The sequence below is a fragment of the Malurus melanocephalus genome, unplaced genomic scaffold, assembly GCF_030028575.1.
Source record: "Malurus melanocephalus ecotype Western Australia unplaced genomic scaffold, MMel_1.1 scaffold_58, whole genome shotgun sequence".
Lineage (NCBI taxonomy): Eukaryota > Metazoa > Chordata > Aves > Passeriformes > Maluridae > Malurus > Malurus melanocephalus.
Genome location: NW_026623290.1, coordinates 738360 through 757208, shown reverse-complemented (window position 1 = coordinate 757208; position 18849 = coordinate 738360).

The following is an 18849-nucleotide window of genomic DNA, read 5'->3' as shown; positions in this document are numbered from 1 at the left end:
AATTTAATTACAGCTGCTGGCATAATCAGCCAAGATTTACCCAAACAACAACTGCACAGCTYTGCTCAGATGCTCCATTTAAAGCCTTTCACCCTTGATCCACAGAGYTCCTCTGGCCAGCAGAGAGAGATGTCCAGCTGCAGGGCTCAAGCAGTGCCCACCATGCCCAGGAGATTGCCAGGTGAGCATCACTAAATGTGACAATAAATCTTCTACACGTCACCTCACCCTTCCTGCAGGTGAGGGCAAATGAGAAACATCCCCAGCCAAAGCAGATGGGAGACACTGGGAGATGTGCAGCTTTCAGAGCAGGAGGCCAATTTTCCTGAGCTGTGCACAAGCATTTTGAGATGGCCAAAAGCCACAAGCAACCCAGTGGGTGTTTTCACAGGCCARCAGGGAACAGAAAGCTCAGGTGGAAGGTGCAGAAAGGTGGAGAGAGCCAGCCAGGGAAGTTACCAGACCAGTGCCAGGCTGGGGGCTCTGGGCACAGGATGTGTCCCAGGATTGGTGCACATCCCACTCCACAGCCTGCTTGTGAATCAAGATGATGGCCTGCCTTCCTCCATAATTACGTGTCTTGATCAAGTAAAGGTTGACCATTGAGCTCCTTGACTCCCCTACACCTTCAGCCACAGAGAGAAAGAATCGACACAAACAAACCAAGAAAAARTAACCCCTTCTCTCTCCCTTCCCTTCCCCTTTTCTTTTTAAATTTAAGCCTCCACATCCCTAATTAGTTCCAAGGGTTTTTGYCTGTGGTTATGTTCCTGACTCACAGCCAACATCAGGAGGCCAGTGACARCTACAGACACCCGAAGTCCATCTCATCTTCATTTCCAGACTTCACTGTTGAAGGCGGGGGGGAAAACATAACATAAACAAATAGAAGATAATGCGCCAGACACACTCYCCCTTGGGAGACCATCACTCTCTTCCCACATTAGGTGGGGCTTTTGCTGCATTGCTTCAGGCCAGAAATCTTGCCTTGCACACAGCCTGACATCCACACAGGCCCGTGGGGCAGACACAGAGCAGAACAAAGGTTTCCAGTCTCTTTTCTCCAGCTATTTAAGGCAGTCCTTGAATGCCATGAAAGTCTTTAGACAGTACACAGTATTTATGCYCTGAAACACAGTGAAACGGACAATCAGAAGATAAAGATTAAATTAAAGAAACCCTGCTCTTGCAAGTAAATAATTCTCTCTTTTTTTGGCGAGCTGCTGAAAACGGAGCGGAGGCGCGAGCCACCGGCTGCTGATGCGACAGTTCTGGGCTCCTTATTGGAAACATCTGGAAGCTCTGAGCCGCTTTGTGCAGACAGGAGTTTGAAACTATCCAATGGTTTCATATCCAAACCCAAGCCCTGAGCTGTGGATTTCATGGGAAGGGGAAAAAAAAAAAAAAAAAAAGGCACTTGATCACACCATATGATCTGTAACTCATCCAGATAAAACTCCTCCTCCTCCTCCTCCACCCACTACCAGACCTCTTAACGACAAGGAAATCATGGTTATCCTGAAACAGACTGAACTATTGTTATCTGTTTCAAATTACTTTTGCCATATCGTTATGAAACACTGCAATGATGCAATCTGCAGAAATACTCAGGCATATTCACTGCTTTAACCGCGGCTCTGATAGGAACTAATGGAGCAGTAGATGAAAGGAAAAAATTCCCTGTTTTAAGCAAGGCAAAACCCACTTTTGGGCACTAAAATGAGGTGATAACAAATTCATCAGAGAGTAAAAGAGAAAAATTTTTCAATTGCTCTTTTCGTAAAAGAAAGCAGCTCTTTGGAAAGGTTTTTTTAAAATTGTACATTTCTGGCACTTGCAAGGATAGACAAAACAAATGGCTTTTTTCCTAAAACTAAATAAGGCAAAGGAAATCTGCTCTCTAATGCTGCAAAGCCTGCAAGAGGAACACGTCCAATGTGGAAGGGAGAGCACAGCCATGGTGTCTGCRGGAGGGAGATCAGCACCCACGTGAGAGCAGATGGGCCAGACATGAAAATGTGCATTTTGAAGCAGTTCACAGGGAGCACTCACACCACAGACCTTAGTCAAGAGTCCTGGATGGTAGGAAAGGCATTTCTCGTGTTTGCAGGAGCACTGCAACACTGAGAGGAGCTCTGTGGCTGACCCAGTCCCACTGTGCCTGTCTGTGTCCCTGTGGGGTGGTGGCACTTTGGGCCAGATCTGAATCCCTCTGGCCATGGCACGACCCAGCAGGGTCCCACCAAGCCACAAACGGCTCCAAAAGTGGTTGTGATTTTGAATTCCATTGTGAAGTAGGGTAGGGAAACAGAAGGAATCACAGAGASAGATATGGACAGTCCCCCACAACCAGTGGCAAATCTGTGCAACTCTAAGGGGGGAGATCAGTGATGCAGGAAACCTTCACAGTCCTAAAAAAACACCTCAACATTCATCAGGTTGATTTAATCCTTGGAGGCAAATCATCCACAACACCAACACAAGTTTATTCCCCAGCCTGGGCATCCTYGACTCTCCCAAAACCTCCCTATTTAAATCATATATCCACACAAAGGTCTGGAGAGAGGCATTTCTCCACAGAGCAACACTTTGGGACAACACGACTGAGCTGGATTTAACATCCAGACAATCCAGTGTCCAGCTGCAGCCTGTGTCTGAGCTCAAAAACAGAACMAAAACCAGCTCAAAAACAGCTAAAGAGCCATGGGGGAATGAAGAGGGCCTGGAAAGCTGTCMGACACACAGATATGTGAAACACGTGTTCTGAGAAAATACAAAAACACCTTGAGAGACCTTCAGYCACTTCCTGACCTTCCCTTTTCTGACACTTCTCAGACACTCAGCGTACATTTTTCAGGAATTTCTGTTGTCCAAATAACCTTCAGAAAWATGCTGAAACTTTGGTCAGGCACGGAGCAAGCCTGAACATCCTTGCAGAGGAAGTCAACTGCTCATCTTACTGCTCCCAAATGGCTGCAGGAGAAACACAACCCACACAAGAGATTAGCAACCCCTCAGCTGACTTTAGATCACTTTGCAAGATCCACTTCTTCCTTTACCAAAAATAACTGCAACTGGGATGTCTAGCTGGCTGAAGTGCTGTGGGATCTTGGACCAGGCCACAGATATTTATTTAGTGTGTTATGGGAGTTGAGAGAAATATTTCTGCTGTCAAGACCCGGACATGCTGCTTTGTTCCGTGAATTCCAACATCCTGAAAACAGGGAAGGGAAAAAGGAGTGGATGAAGCAGGAACAGTCCCAAAACTGGCTKTCAAGGAGCACCTGAGCCATGAACTGAGGTAACAAATCAGGTGCATGTCTCCTGTGTCCTCCTGTCAGCTGCTCCCATGCTCAGGCTCTTCCTCCCCACCAGAGCATGGGGTCTAATGACCTACAGATTGGGCCAAACACCCAAAAAATGGGGATTTCTGTAAAGAAAAACATAATTTGAAACCAAGACATGCGGATGGGAGATAATGCTTTGACTTCTCAGCTGGCACAGCCCAGCCTGAAGTTGCCTCTGAAGAAATGACGTTCACTTTTCTGATCTCATCCAACACYAAAGTTGGTCACAAAAGCTTTGCTTATGTTTTCCTTTCTGGTTTTCAATTGCTGACAATGAGCATKCAAATTTTACATGCACACAATGAGTGATAATCTTTGCTAATTACTGTGATTTCACTCAAAGGCAGGATTACAGTTTCTGGTATCTGGAAGGATAATGATATKATTATATAAAAGCATTTAAAACTGTGAATTGCATTTATAGGACTTTTCAAATCACCATAAACATTATACAAATCACTTGAAATTGGTCTGCACACACTATCCCCCCAACAGTTGAAGGCCTGCTTGAGCCAAATCATGCTATGTCTGGTAACTTGTCCTAGAGAGGAGGCAAGGAAAAGATCATTGCATTTGTCTCTTTCATTATCTATAAWGTTCACAAATACAAAAATCAAAAGAGTTTTTCATTTTTGTATCATCCATAATAAAAAAGCCCATTCTGACATGATTAAGATAGATATAGGATATAMGAAACTATAGATTTACACAACTAAAAACATATGTTCTGTTTTCCCATAACAATATATGACTGAAAGACTGAATCTCTACAGTTCAAGATAAGAGGTTAAAAACTAATTTGAGTTTTTGTGCAGGAAGAAAAAGCACCTGCCATTTCCAGAGTGCAGGAAACATCCCTGTACTCTGAAATGACCCCCCTGGCTGTGGGCAGGGCACAGGAACAAGCAGACACTCCAGGATGCCTCAGAATAACATGAGATCAGTGCCACGAGATGTCTGCTGGATGGTTTTATCTGAAGAATTATGTCTTCAGCTGGAAACAGGGACAGGGGAGCAGATTATGTAGATGAATTGGTGGATAAAGCCCAGCAAAAATGACGTCTGGCATGAGTGAGTGAAATTAATGGACAATATAAAAATGACACATCTTGAACTGAGGAAATTATTCAACTTTTACCATTCTTTCATGCCTACAGTGTAAGGCACTGTAATCTAACTGAAAAACAGAGAYGGGTCATTCAAATGAATAAATCATGCCAGAAAATGATTCAGCTTCCCTTCTTTTTTTTTTTCTTTTTTCTTTCCCATTTTAACTGAAGTCTTTAGGACACAGCCCTTAGGAAGCCCACACGACCCAGTGTATTGTCCTGGCCAGGCACTCTGTCAAAAGGGAAAAAGTTATCATTTCTTTCATCTTATAACTGAAAATCTGGGAGGGGAAGCAGTGGGAAAGAGAGMCACCCATCATATTCCCAGGTCAGCTTTTTTCTCAGCTGCTGCTGAAGGCAGGGGGTTGAAGACACTGTGCCAATTGTTTTGCCCTCCCAATTTCTCTGTTTGCTTTGTGGGAAGGAGGATCTCAGTGCTGATGGGTAACTGAGCAGCTCTGGGCACAGCCAAGCCCCTCTCCCAGCAATCCCAGACTCTCCAGCTCACCCCTCCATCCAACTGAGGTTTTTGTGCCCTCTCTCCACACGTTTGGAAAGCTGAAATAAAATCCAAYGCAAACTTTGAGAGGAGGCATTTGGAACCCAGCTCCAGCCTGGGAGGTCTGCTTTAGGACCACAGGAGTATTCCTTTGCTCACTGCTTTATCTGTTTCCCTGGTAGTCCTCTGTAAGAATATTAAACAAACACATCTTTACAGCTCAAGAGCCCAGGAGAGAATGTTGACCTTGTGGAAAAAAAAACCTGGTTTTATCCATTTTTACCCCACTTTCATCCCTCTGGACTAAAGATGTATACACAAGRGTAAGGATTCATTGGGTCCACAAAGCCACCATTAAGGACTGCTACATGAATCCATGCCAAGCATGGTCTCCCCTATAGCCTAATTTTAGAAAGTCTTTTTAAAGGAATTTCAGAGCATAAAAGATGTATAATTAACAGTCAGATATGTGGRAGCATCACCATTAGTGAGGAATTTTCCCAACAGTTGATGCCACTCCAGAAAAATAATAAAATATTTACACTAAGTTATAAACTAACATATCCTACATCTCCACCAGCTTCTCAAAGATCCCTCTACAGGAACATTTGCTGTTGGAAGGGTAATTTCTGACTGGAATAATGGACCCCAAGCCCTGCTCCTATGCCTCTCCACTCAGTTAAAGGTAGGAAATGTCTCTGGGAATGCCAGGCCAATACAGATGTTTTAGGAAAGCTTCAGTTGCTGGTTTTTTTTTTGTGCTCCCCTCTCTCATTCCCCACCTGCCACTGCTCCTTCATTTCTATTTATTTAACAGCTTTATTCAACAGATAAATACATTTAAGCCAGTGGATGATGATAAATGGGGTCAGGAATGTCAAAAAGCAGTATTTACTATGTTTTTCAATTTCCCTGAGTTATTCCTCCGATTTGGACTGTTCCAAGAGCTGCAAATTGCTGCTCTGCAGATGAGGAAAATGGAGCATCTGAGATTTCGTGCCAGTGACTACAAGGAAAGGGTTGGTTTTGTTTTCTTGGGAAGAAAGGGGAAAATGTTCTGAAGCTTTTTCTTCAGGCTAAAATCCAAAACATTTACAAGTCTCAGGAGCACTAAAGCTTGCAGATAACATGCAGAACTGATGCCAGTTCAATCAAAGGAAACCAGTAACAGCAACTGGGAGGAATGCAGATGATGCAGCATCCTCCTCTACAGAAAAAAATCCTTTCTGTTATGCAACAGTTAAATAATTTAACTATTCCTAGTTATTAGTTCCTCAGCTAGTATTTTTTGGCTATTACGTAGCACTWGTCTCTTCTGTTTCTGAAGTTTGCCTTTTGGAGAAAAGAAAAGGCAACTTCAAAACATGCAAAAATTAATGAAATCCATATGTGGGATACTGTCATTATTCCATGTTTATAAGAGGATCAGGTTTTGTTAAATGGGCTTATTTAATGCAGACGCATAAGAAAAAATACCCAGCAGAAGATCTGAAAGCTATTGAAAGCAAAATATTTTCACAATTTAAACTAAAAGCCACTATATATTTTGGTGCAACTTTGTTTATGGCTTCTCTGACAGCTTATAAAGTTCTCCAAGGCAGAGAAACATCTCCTAGATAAATTTTACCTTTTCGACTCTTTGCACCCTTGTTCTATACTTAAGCTGGGCCCACCTAAAAATCAATGGCTTATGGAAACATCTGTTGATACAGGCATACAATTTAGAATTTTTCAAAAGCTGTTGTTATTTTATGCCCTTTTTTGGCTAGGCCAGTTGGTAAAACTGGAAAAAAATGAAAGTTGGGCTCCTTCCCTGACTTTGGTCTCTCTTTGTGGCTGCAGTCTGCACCTCGTTCCCTCCCTGGACTGGGAGTTTGGGGGAAAAGGCTCCGTGTCCCCCCAGTCTGGTCTTGCTCACAGCTTCAGATAAGAAATAAAGGAAATGCATCTCCCAAAAGGGCACCTGTGTTATCTCACCTAAATACTGGCTCAAAATACAATATTTAATAYACAGAAAGCTGCTGCTGCTTTCTGCCCCATACAAGGGACTAAAACACACCCTGCTGTCCCTCTCCCCGGCTCCCATTTCCCTTTCCAACAGCAATCCATGATAAACCCCAGGTCTGTCTCGCTTCCCCCTCTGGTTATTTCACTGCCAGCACCCAGACATCTGCCAGCATCCAGTAAAAGATAAAACACACGATATATTTTAAGAGCCAACCTGCCAAAAGGTATTTGGTGCTTCAGACAGCGCTACTTCCCAGACAGAGRACATGCACTGCTCACGGTAAGGCTTGCATAAAAACAGAATGTACTTTTCTTGTGAATCTAACAAAAAAAACCTCAACAAATTCAACCAAAATATCCTATTTTCAACATTTAATTCAGCTGCTAGTTGGAACAATATGTTTCTATCTGAATTCTGTTTTCTCGAAAGAGAAGAAAACAACTTATAAWGCTTTTAAAGAGCTCCAATCTTTTTCAGTGTACATTCAAACTGTCAGAAGCCAGAGAAAGCCAATACCCCACACACAGATTTTTTTTTTCATCCCCTTGCTCTTTTTAACAGTGAGGACTTGTTTTAAACTTACCTCCAAACTTCTTATTTCCTTGCCACGCACTCCGAGAGTCTCTGTTGATTGTGCCAATGCTTGCCAAAAAGGACAGCCATAAAAAAACCCCAGTTCAAACAGAAACTGCTTATCTAGAGGAGGGAGAGCCCCAGGTTCACTARCAGAGGAGACATTTCAGCATTAAAGAATTCTCGGAGCTACTCCAAGACGCAAATTTTTGTTGTCTGGTGCACTGTAAGGATTTTAAGCCCAGAAAGAAGCTATTTATTTAGTCTATATACACAGATTTATAATAGAGGCAGAAGATCCATCTGAAGTCTTCTGGGTGCTTTTTGCATCGTTTATARCACATGAAGTAAACCTCAGCTTCCTCAAAGACAGAAAACAAGAAATAAACAAGCCCTGACAAGAAAAACCAAGGACTGTCTCCCAAATAYATGAACAAAAAAGCCTTTTCAGATGCCTCTCAACATCTCCTCAAAACACATTAAACCCCAGAATCTGCAAAATGCCCTAATACCTGTTTCAGCCCCTGCTGCAGGGAGGAAAGGACTTCCTTGCACCCCTTCCTTTTGTAAGACCATGGGACCCCAAACTTTTTGGTCACGCCTCTCTTCGGTCATCTGCAGGTTGGAATAGCTGGATATGATGTAAGCAACCTTCCTTCTCTTTTAAAAGGCTCAAAAAGGTTCATTACCACTTTGTTTTACCCGTGGTGTACAGACATTTAAAGCCAAAACTTATCTGCCTCCTCCTGGTCAAGCAGGTCAGTGAGCGTTTCCTCATCTTGYTACAGTCAGTGAATTAAAATTAAAAATACCAAGAACAAAACTCCAAGAAACCCTTCTTCAATCTCAGCAGATTTTAACAGCCCCTTTCTCTCCATGCTTTTAGTAAGGACCAGTATGATCTGCAGTAMAGGAGGAGCAGAAAAGATTTCTACTCCTAAACACAGGATCTCAGATTGAAACGAACGTTTCAGCAACTGCACCTCCAGCCTTTGAAAATGTGTATTTTGGAAATATTCCTCCCGAGGCATTTAACATGTCCAGCTGTACTAGGAAACCAAGCAAAAGTTCAGTGTCGAGTAAGTCAGGAWTGGGATCTTTTTGTGATTTATGGAGGTAAGCACAGTCTCAGACAGAAGAAAAACAAGTCACTTGATGCTAAACAGACTCAGTACCAGGGCTCAGACTAATGAGSGAAGGAGGGTGAGGCTTCACGATCCTGCCTCTTATCTCAGCAGCTGGAAGGACACCACAGGAGGGGGAGAGCATGGCCAGAGCCAGTCCCAGCCCCACAGAACCTGCAAACACACGGTTGGTGTTCCAGCACGGATGATGGAAGTGCCCCAGGGGAGGGAGGAACGTGGTATTRGATAAAAATGGAGGTAAGAATATTCCCTCAAATTGAAGAGCATRGTAAATGCAAAAATGAGGAGAAACCACTATTAAGTGGCTGTAATGATATCAGGGTAAAGTCTTTAGGGAGAAATAATATCGAACCATGCTGAGGAAACCATAAGCCAACCATCAGACCTTSTGCAGATCTGAAAGGAGAACAGCATAACTCAGGTTAAACACAGAATAGCAACAATTCCTCTGTTTCAAATTACACAAACAGAAGAGAAAGCAAACAAAGTAATCCAGAAATATTTGCTGGTTTTGGGATTAGTCTCTTGGGCACAGCTACYGCCTTCGTTTTCCTGTACATCACTGGCACTAAGAAGATAAACASAGTAAGCAAGAAGGGAGGGACCACTTAAGTTCACTGCTGCTCAAGAGAAAATTCAGAAAGTTTGCTACATCAAGTACAGTTTATTTAGGCATAAATTTAATGCATAAGTGAAGCAGAAAGAGAAGTGGAAGGAAAGGAACTTTATTAGCTGCAAGAGAAAGCCTGGTTTACAATTTGCTCCTATCTGCTAATTCCTATGCAGCTGATCAAGTGCATTTTATGAAACCATTGCAAAACTGTTTTTACAGTGCTAGAGCCTCCATGCTGGGGTTATTCCGAAGCAGAAGTCCAAAACACAGACCACAGCAGTAAAAAACCAAAGTGACAATGGAAAGGAGGTAAAGCAGCACTAAGAAGAAACTCTTATCCTTTGTGTCTGGCTGCTCTGGGTCCCAATAAAAAAARTCATTCTTTACACCTGTCATGTGGAGACATCACCTCTTCTTTGGCATGATTTATCACCAAAGTCTTCCACCAAAATTGAGACTGAAAGTTTCAATGAATTTGATGCCATGACAGCAAAGACAGCAATGGCTGCCCACAGCCAAACACAACACCAAGGCATTGCTCTGTCCCTGGGGGTTTGAATTCTGATTTGCAGCTGCCTTGGCTCAGCCAAACCCACTTTTATTTTAGATTYCACATGCTTGGATACCAAATCACGCAGTCCTTCTGGGAAGACTAAGATATTTTAATCATCCASTATAACATTAACCATCTATTCTTGCTTCACAGTGCCAAGTTTGAAGAGTTCACCACCACCACCAGTCTGCCCTGTACTACTGCAAAGATGTCCCTGCCAAGCCAGAGCCACCACTCTGCTCAGGGCAAGGATGCTGCATGAAAAGGCAAACATTTCGTTATCACCCAGGTTTTTATCTCATCTGATGTTTTAACAGCAGTCTGAGCACAGAAACATCCTGCAACACAGCTGAGTCACCCTGGGCCACAGCASGATGTGTACGTAACACCCGGCAGAAACAGACAGCACGCAGAAATAACGGAGATGACAGAGGGGAAAAAAAACACTTTTGGATGAAAATAATATAATAAGGGAAGGCAGACAACCAAAACAGGTGGGGAAAGACTGAGAAAAATAACAAAAAGGGAAATCTGTGAAAGGACCATGAGGCTACTTGCATTTTGATTCCATGCTTCCATGGAAAACACTTAACAGTATTTCTTATCTTCTTACTCCCATCATTCTTTTCATCCTTTGCTAGAAGGTTAAGTCAGAAATGCCACACCTGGGTATTGCTAGAACCTGCTTCATCAGTGGCCATGAGTTCCTGCTCATCTCTCAGGCAGCTGTTCCTATCTGTCCCACAACTACTCACAAAACCCCAAAACAAATGTATGGGAATATAACTTAAAATCTATGCCTTGTATTTATCAGGTTTTCCTCTAAGGTGGTGTAACTTCCAATTAACTTCAAACCATGTAAGTCTACAGAAAAGCATAAATGGTGGTCTGTCTGCACTGTAAGGGGGCAGCTCTGACTTCCAAAATATCAGAATGGAGCTAGATAAGTTCCTTCAGGAAAAAAAACCCAGCAATCTGATACACCAAAATACCCATTTGTCATAATAATGCAGCCTCCATCAAAAGTCCACATTTGGTCTCCCATGTTATCATCTTAGTTTYCTCTATATTTAGACCAGGAATTCAGTGTGCAGTAACCATGTCTACTGTACAACAATTACACCACAAAACTTTTAAGGTATTTCAAACACAAATAAAAGAACCCATAGGATAAAGGAGACTGGACCATTCAAAAACATCCCAGTATTTTCCTTTTTAAGGTACAATATTCAATGCCAGCACTCCTTTGCTACAGCAACAGTCTTATACAACCATTATTTTATGGAAAGTATGGATCCATACTACCATGACTGCATAGAAAATGAATGTATCAAACCACTGGAAGAGAACTCCAAACCCTATTTTCTATATTTGCAATTTGTTAGATCYGTATTTTACAAATGTGTAAAATAATAAAGTCCTGATCCTAAAAAGGGCCTCTGAAAGCTGCTTTCATATACTGATGTAATTTATGACGAACCCCTTTGCCTAAAGCAAGCCATAAGTGAGCATTGCAGAAGAACTGTAGTTATTAAAYGATTGTCTTTAATCTAAACCATCTCAAAACTACAGCAAGAATACACACACAACTCTGCCTTCGAGGCAACAGTGTCTGCAGATGAATAAATAAAACTGCAGGTAGATCTTGATGCTTTTTGCAATGAGTGTGAAAAACCAGAGGGATAAACCTCCTTTGCAGCTGCTACTGGGAGRATGGCAGAGCCAGATGTTTTGTAAGAGAAAATGAGGAAATTATGAAAAACCAGCGCATCACACAGCAATCTTTGCCTCTGAAGAACAGTGGCTGAAGGGGAAGGCGCAGGGGAGGAGAATTAACTCACCATCTCCAGCGATTGGTGGGGCTGGCACAAGCCCTGTGGCCACCCACACACGCCTGTGGCCACCATGGGGGCGGCGTGGGCACCTCCATCTGYCCCGAGCCAGACCTGGGAGCAGCATCCCTGCGCTGAGCCGGGGATTTGGCACCGTGTCCACATCCCTGCCTCCCTCCCTAACATCCGTGAATCCTGTGGCTGAGCTTGGAAACTCCTGTCTCGAGCTGAGGATTATCAGCATTCGGGACAAAAAGGCATCGGAACTGCGGCACCCGGAGAAATTCAGCGCAGGACAAAAAACTCCACCACAATAGCTGTGTAAATGCCTACAAGGCATGAGTAATGCTAAAGGCCAAACAAGAACCCCAGCCTGCTTGGAGTTTCTTATTCTTTTCCTTCCCCCAGCGGTGCCTGAGCGGAACCCGGGGCGATGTGTCCTGCACAGCGATGAGTTCACTCAGGGCTGCCCATCTGACACAATTTCCTCACCCAGCTCAAAGCTCTGCTCTGAGCATCCAGGGCAGACACAGGATGCTGGTGGGTGTGAGAAAGGGATGATTAGCTAGCCCAAAGCCCTGACCCCATGGGTAAGTGTGTGTCACCCTTCAGCATTAATGCCAGGCTTAGGGCAGGCTCTCTTTTGGCTCAGTTTTTCCATGTTTACTGTAGTTACAGGACAACATTTACCAAGGGAGAGTTACACAAGTGATTCTGAAGAGGCAGGGTGAGAACACAGCCTATTGTTAAGGCTGTGCTTTCCACTGCCAGACCCAACAGATTTGTTTCCAACACTTCAGACTCTTTCCCTGAAATTGCCCATGCTGTAGAGGAGATTCCCATGATATTCTGCTGTTTGGAAAAAAAGGGATTTGCAACTGCCATCCTGTAGTATGTGCATATGTACACACATGCAGATGGACAAAATGAACTTCAGTGCACACAGACAACCTGAATTTTGTCAGGCCCTCAGGGTGGGCAGTTTGTTAAAATAGTTAATTCCAAAGACAATAAATTGGAGCCTGGAGAGCTGTAACAACCCCTTGTCTTGGGCCATGAACGAGGTTCAGTGGTTTTGGGCCATGAAGCATCACCTGACCAACAACTGGCACCAGCACCAGGCTCTCCTCCTCAGCACCCACAGGAGGTGGGGGACCCTGCACACTTTGGCCAGGATTTTCTCCATTTGAGGTGGGGAACCCTGCACACCTTGGCCAGGATTTTCTCCATTTATCTGCTGGCTCCGAGGAGAAACACGAGAGACTGCAGCTGTGGGGGAAGGAAAAATCTCTGCATTCTTCACACCTACAGTCCATCCCAACACTCATCTCAGKGCCATGTGGGTCTCTACTCTGTCCTATAAGCTTTTTCCACCCCATTCAGTCCATCCTCCTTCATCTCCTGCGGTCCTGCCCAGTCCCCTTCTTTTGCTCACCCTGCCAGACTCTGGCCAAGCAGCTCCTGGCTCCTCTCCCTGTTCAAAAAAGCACAAATCTGGGGGTCTACAAACCAAAACCAATGGGTAACAACARAGCTGAGGCTCTGTCCCAACAGCATCACTTTCCTTATCTCTAACAGCTCCCAGGGAAGGRGGTTTCCTAGCCTCCCTAGGTGGTCTTGCAACAGTTTTATGAYGGTTAACAGGATGTTTTCACAACATCCAGCCTAAATCATCCTGGCAAATTAGCAAATCAGTAAATTAAACTGCCATGGAAATCTGGGACTTTAATAACCACTATTACATGTTGGCAGACTGCTGGATTGCACAATGGTTTTCTTTTTGTTACACTGAATAAATTTAGTTCTTTCAATCCCTTCTCACGTTTCTTAATCTCTTCTCATTGTTTCCTTCTGGACAGTTTCCAATCTGCCCGTGTCCTCCTCTGAGCAGGGCACCCCAAACAGGATTTGATGGCACTGATGATGGCTCCACAGTGCCACACATGAGTAAGCCACCTCCAGAGGACACTCCTTCAGATATAACTCAAAACAACATTTGTCTCTTTTGCAAGAGCACTTGGTGTTGATTCGTTTGTAATCCACGAAAATCCTCAGTTTTATTTTAGCTATCCTCTCTCCAGCTTAAACCTGACCTGGTAAATGTGCATTYTGCCTTCTTTGCAAATGCAGAACTCTCTCTCTGCTTTTATCTCTTATCTGGATGTGCTCTCCAATTTCTTAAGGTCACTCTGAACCCTGACCCTGCTCTTCCAAGCTCCTGCAATCCCTCCCAACCTGATGTCATCTGAGTGTTACAAACACACCTCCATCTTCCAAACCATGWCTCAAAATATTGCAAGTTTCCCCCCAGAAAGTGACCTTGCTGATTTATCACATGTCACTGCACCACTTGGATCAGTGGAATGATGAAAGTCCGAGACTTTTCCAAGCTTCATTCTCTGCAGCTGCTGAAAACACAGACCTTAATTAAAAACTAMTTCCTCTGGTAAAGGTAGGATGCATTCAATTCAATAGGAACTAACTAATACAATTAATAAATGTGATGGGAAGGCTATTTCCCAGTGAACTCTGCTCCTCAGGTCAGCCAGCTACAATTTCTCAGTCACAGGCTCAGACGACCAAAGCCGTTGGATGAACCCCGCAGAGCAACCTTATCCATCCTGCCACGTGAGCACAAAGATTCAGCAAATGATGAATCACAACCAGATTCTGGGATCAGCACAAGAGAAGCACGTCAGGGTACAGATCATTTCAAACTGTTGCTTTATTTTTATRATGCTGGAGTCACCAGGCTCCATTTTAAACAATTTTAATAGCGCAGCATGCAGAAGCCAAACCAAATTTCTCACCAGAGTTAAGAATTATTCAATTTTAAAAACGTTGAAGTCTCATTTTAATAGATCACATCAAGTGTTTGTCCCACTCTACRCAAGATTCCCAAACTAAGCAGGAAGATAAGGACCAGGAGAGTCTCTGTCAGGATGAGCACCCACTGCCCACCATGAAAGGAGCCTGGGAAGTTCTAGGTACTGAGTTTTATAGCTGAACAGACACAAACTCGGAGAAAATATTCTGGAAATTTCAGAAACAAATAATTTTAAAACTCATTTTAACTRGAGAAAATATTTTGCCATTAGTTTCACTTCAGTGCTTATAACCCTACAGACCATTATTTTCCTAAACATTTTTCCATGACATGCACAAGAATCTTCTGAAACAACTACAGGGCAAAGTGTGACAGCTCACACATGAACACTGGCATCACAGCTCCAGCTAATCCTAAAAATTCTTCACAATTTTTCATTCTCCAGAACCCAGCTTAGAAGAAAGTTTTCCCCCTTCTCTCTACAGAATACTCAAGCTACTGTCCTTCAGCCTGACTGAACTATACAAGAAATCACACTTTTTAGACTCCAAGGCATTTTTTTTAAGTAACTTGTGCGTGTGAAAAGCTTTTCACATTGTGCAATTTTCTCACCAATAAAACAAAAGTTAACAACAATCCCTAAGATCCAAAACYGCTGACAGCAGAGGTGAGGCTGCAAAAAAACCTGCAGCTCCTGACCAGGGACAGGCAACAACGCTTCTGTTTGCAACAAGAGAAGAAAACCACCTTTACAAACCACAAAATGGCTCTGTAATGAGAAGCCAATGAGCACCTGAAAGACTTGTGGCTACAAAAAGAGGCAGCACTAAATAAAGCAGTCGGGATGTGGCAGGAGGTGCACAATGAGCGATGGTTTTCAGCGGCCTACACGTGTGAATTAAGCTCTATTTATAAGTGTCCACTCTTTTTCTGGTTGGGACTTTTTTTTTTAAATGACCTTAATATAGTACAGTTGTTATTTTGTTTCTGTTGAACGTAGCAACAGGAAACCTTGTCAGTCCTGAAGCAAACTTTCCATTCCCCTGGCACTYCCATTCCTGCCTCGGAAAAGCCAGATTTCTAAAGAGGTGTTTGACAGCGAGGGAGGCAGAGGAAGAAGAGAAGAAAGAACACACACAGAAACCAAAATGCCCATAAAACATGCAAAATGGATGCCAAATTCAGTAGGTTTTTTTTTTCCCTTTTATCCCTGTTTGAAAGGAAAATGCAGTGTYCGAATTTGCATTTTCTAAAGACTTCTTACTTCACTAAGAGAAGTAAGTATTGGACAGGAAAATTATTATTAATCAAGGGTCAGTAAAAAAATAGTTCAGTAGCATTTTTACACTCACACATTCCAGTAATGAAAGACTTCCGTATCAGACAGCACAAACTTCAGCTTGGAAAGTTATTTTCTCTAGTCCCTGGCTAACCCACCAAGCAAACAGCTACAGAAATTAAGCCTTAACTCGTTGAAAACATAATAAACCTGATTTTATTACAAGCTTTGGCAAGACCATTCTGCTGCTCAAAGAGCTTTACTGCATGATGAGCAAAGATTTTAGGAGCTCCACCCTGCAATGTGAACTCATCCCCGCAGTATTTTCTCTTTTAACAGCTTCATAATGGTAGGGGAAGACACAAACACAGCTGCTCAAAGGCAACGTGCTCCAACATAGGCTGCCATCAATTCACCATTTACAAAACACTTTTTCAGGGACAAGAAACCACACATAAAATACAGGAGCAAACGCAAAGTCAGCTAGGAAAGGTAAGAACAAAAAAGCACAGCTATTGACAAAGCAGACTTTGTATTAGCAGCGCTTTAAACCAGAATTACGTTCACGTAAAGCTAAATATCCACTTTTTTTTTTTTTTTTTAATCACAGACAGTGATGTAGGCAAAGGACAAGTAACAGAATCCAATACCAGTGGATTCCTGATTCATGGCGTGACCTTTAGGATTGTTTCACCGACATGAGAAACATGGACTTTCCCCCACATTTGATCCCTCCATGTCCTCCCATTATTCATTTTCCTTCCAGCGAAGGCACAAACACTCCTAGCCCATGATTCCTTCAGCCCTCTGTGAACACACCAACATCAACCTGAGCCACAGCCCCTTCTGCCAAAAACTCCCTGGAAACACAAAGCACGAGGAGGGATCCTGGAGAGACTCTGCAAGACCACCCCACCCCAGACACCCTGAAGGTGCTGCTGGTCCCACAGAGCATCACCAACCCCAAGGGCATTCCAGGGCATGGCTTAGATCAAATCACACAGCAGCCTTGGTACAGCCTTGTCCCATGAGGAACCTCCTGGCTCAATCTCTGTCTGCGGCTGAGAAAACATAAATGTGCCTCGATCCAGCAAAAAAATTGAAAATGCAACAGCTAAAAAYGCCCAGGCTATTTTTAAAAGGCTAAAACAACGTTACTGGACATCATTCAACTTTGCAGAGGCTACAGAAAAGAAATCAGCMGGTCACAGCAGCAGTGGCTTTTCTTTAGAAAGCACAGCAAGGGACAAGGTGACAACACACCCACTCACCGCTTCCTCAGCGCCGTTCTTCAGAAAATCCACCTCATCCTCAGTTTTCATTTCCAGCGTCCCTGTGCAAACAGAAGGTCCACAAAGGTAATTTAAAAAGCAGCTTCTTTYAGTGCTACTAATGTTTTTTGTTTACTCAAACCAGTCTCCCCCCAACAAAACATAAACAAAAAACAAACAAACCAATAAAAAGAAATGAAAGAAAGAAAAGAAAGAAAAGAAAAGCCAACCTCCAAGCCCCTTCAAGAAGTTCATTTAAACCCCTTCAACAAGTCCATCTGATTTCCATATTCTGGTTTCACTGCTGACTTTGCTGCTTCCATTCAACTATCATTTTTGGGACTGAAGGAAACTATGAAACAGCAGCAAGCATAGGGTAAAACTCTTGAGAGCCTGTAGAGGAGGCCAAGCACATCTGCAGGTATTTGTCCACATATTTTCTTGTCGCCCATTTATCTAGATAAAGAATCCAAATTTTTGCTGCTTTTCTCCTTACCATAACCCAAAGATAACACAAGAAACAAGCCTTGTCTGCCCTCAATTGGTATTTTAAGCACTGAAAAGAAAAAAAGAATCACAAGCTGCAAAAATTCAACCCACCTGCACTGTGCTACAGATGAGAGAATTACCTCCCTGGACTAGGAAAGCAAAACTTTTCCTGCTGGAGTTTACAAAGCCCCAGCTGATCTCCCCCTTCTCCATGCTCCTGTGATGGTGTCACCAGCASAGTCATACAAATTTCACGTCCCAGCTGCTTTCTCTGCCCAGCCAAGTTTTCATTAGTCACCACTCCCCAGGGATTCCCCCTGCTTACCTTTTTCTGGCATCAAGTCAACATCGTAATTCTCTTCCAACCCTAAGCTAACGACTGTCATGACACACACAGAGGACGCTTTTAGGGGAGTGAAGTGATTTGAACAAAGCCACCCAGATGGAGGAGAGTGGCTATGTCAGGGCTAAACCCCCCTCTAACCCCACTCCYTCTCTCATTTTACAAAAAACAAACACTGGATGGATGACAACACCTTCTTAAGGGYGACCTACGYCTGMACTGAGTTTACCCGTGCASGGATTTAGCAAGAGGAGCCTCCCAYCTTCATGGGGAAATCGTCRTAACAATTGTCACTRATGGTTTTCCACTGTCTATCCTTGTTTTTTGGGACTATCTGGTTTTGCAATGATTTAATCTTGATTACATGAATTTGTGGGCCGACTGAAAAATCTGAGGCAATGCTACAAATTTCTGTGAGTTCCATTTGTTGGGAGATCTGCTGAAGGTCATGGCAATGCCGTGATGGCTCAGATCTTGATCCAAAGACAGAACACTCAAAGAAGAAACATTTGGTGCACTGAGGATGGGAGAAGCGGGATTATCCTGCYGGGTAAGAAATGGAGGATGAAGACATTTTGCCCTCAGGATCAAATTCAAGACMATTTTTTTACTCTGTCACTTCTTTCTAAATTTCTATTAAGAAACATATCCCAAAGGAAAAGCACTCTAAAGCTGTCACAGGGGTCTCTGGGCATAAAGGACCTTACTGCTCATGTGGCACTGTTAGTGACATTTGTTACCCACTCATCGTTCCCAYAGGGAAAATGCCACTGAAAAGAACAATGTGGAGACTCATACGGTGATATTCTTCTGTCAATGAATGTTTTCTGGAAATGCTGAGATCTGCAGGAGATATTTCACCCAGGAGAAGAGCCAGGAAACAGTAATTACAATTTTTGTTAAGATGGCAGCCCCAACCATCTAACCTTGCTGGGTTTGGTTTCTTCCAAGGAACTGTAAC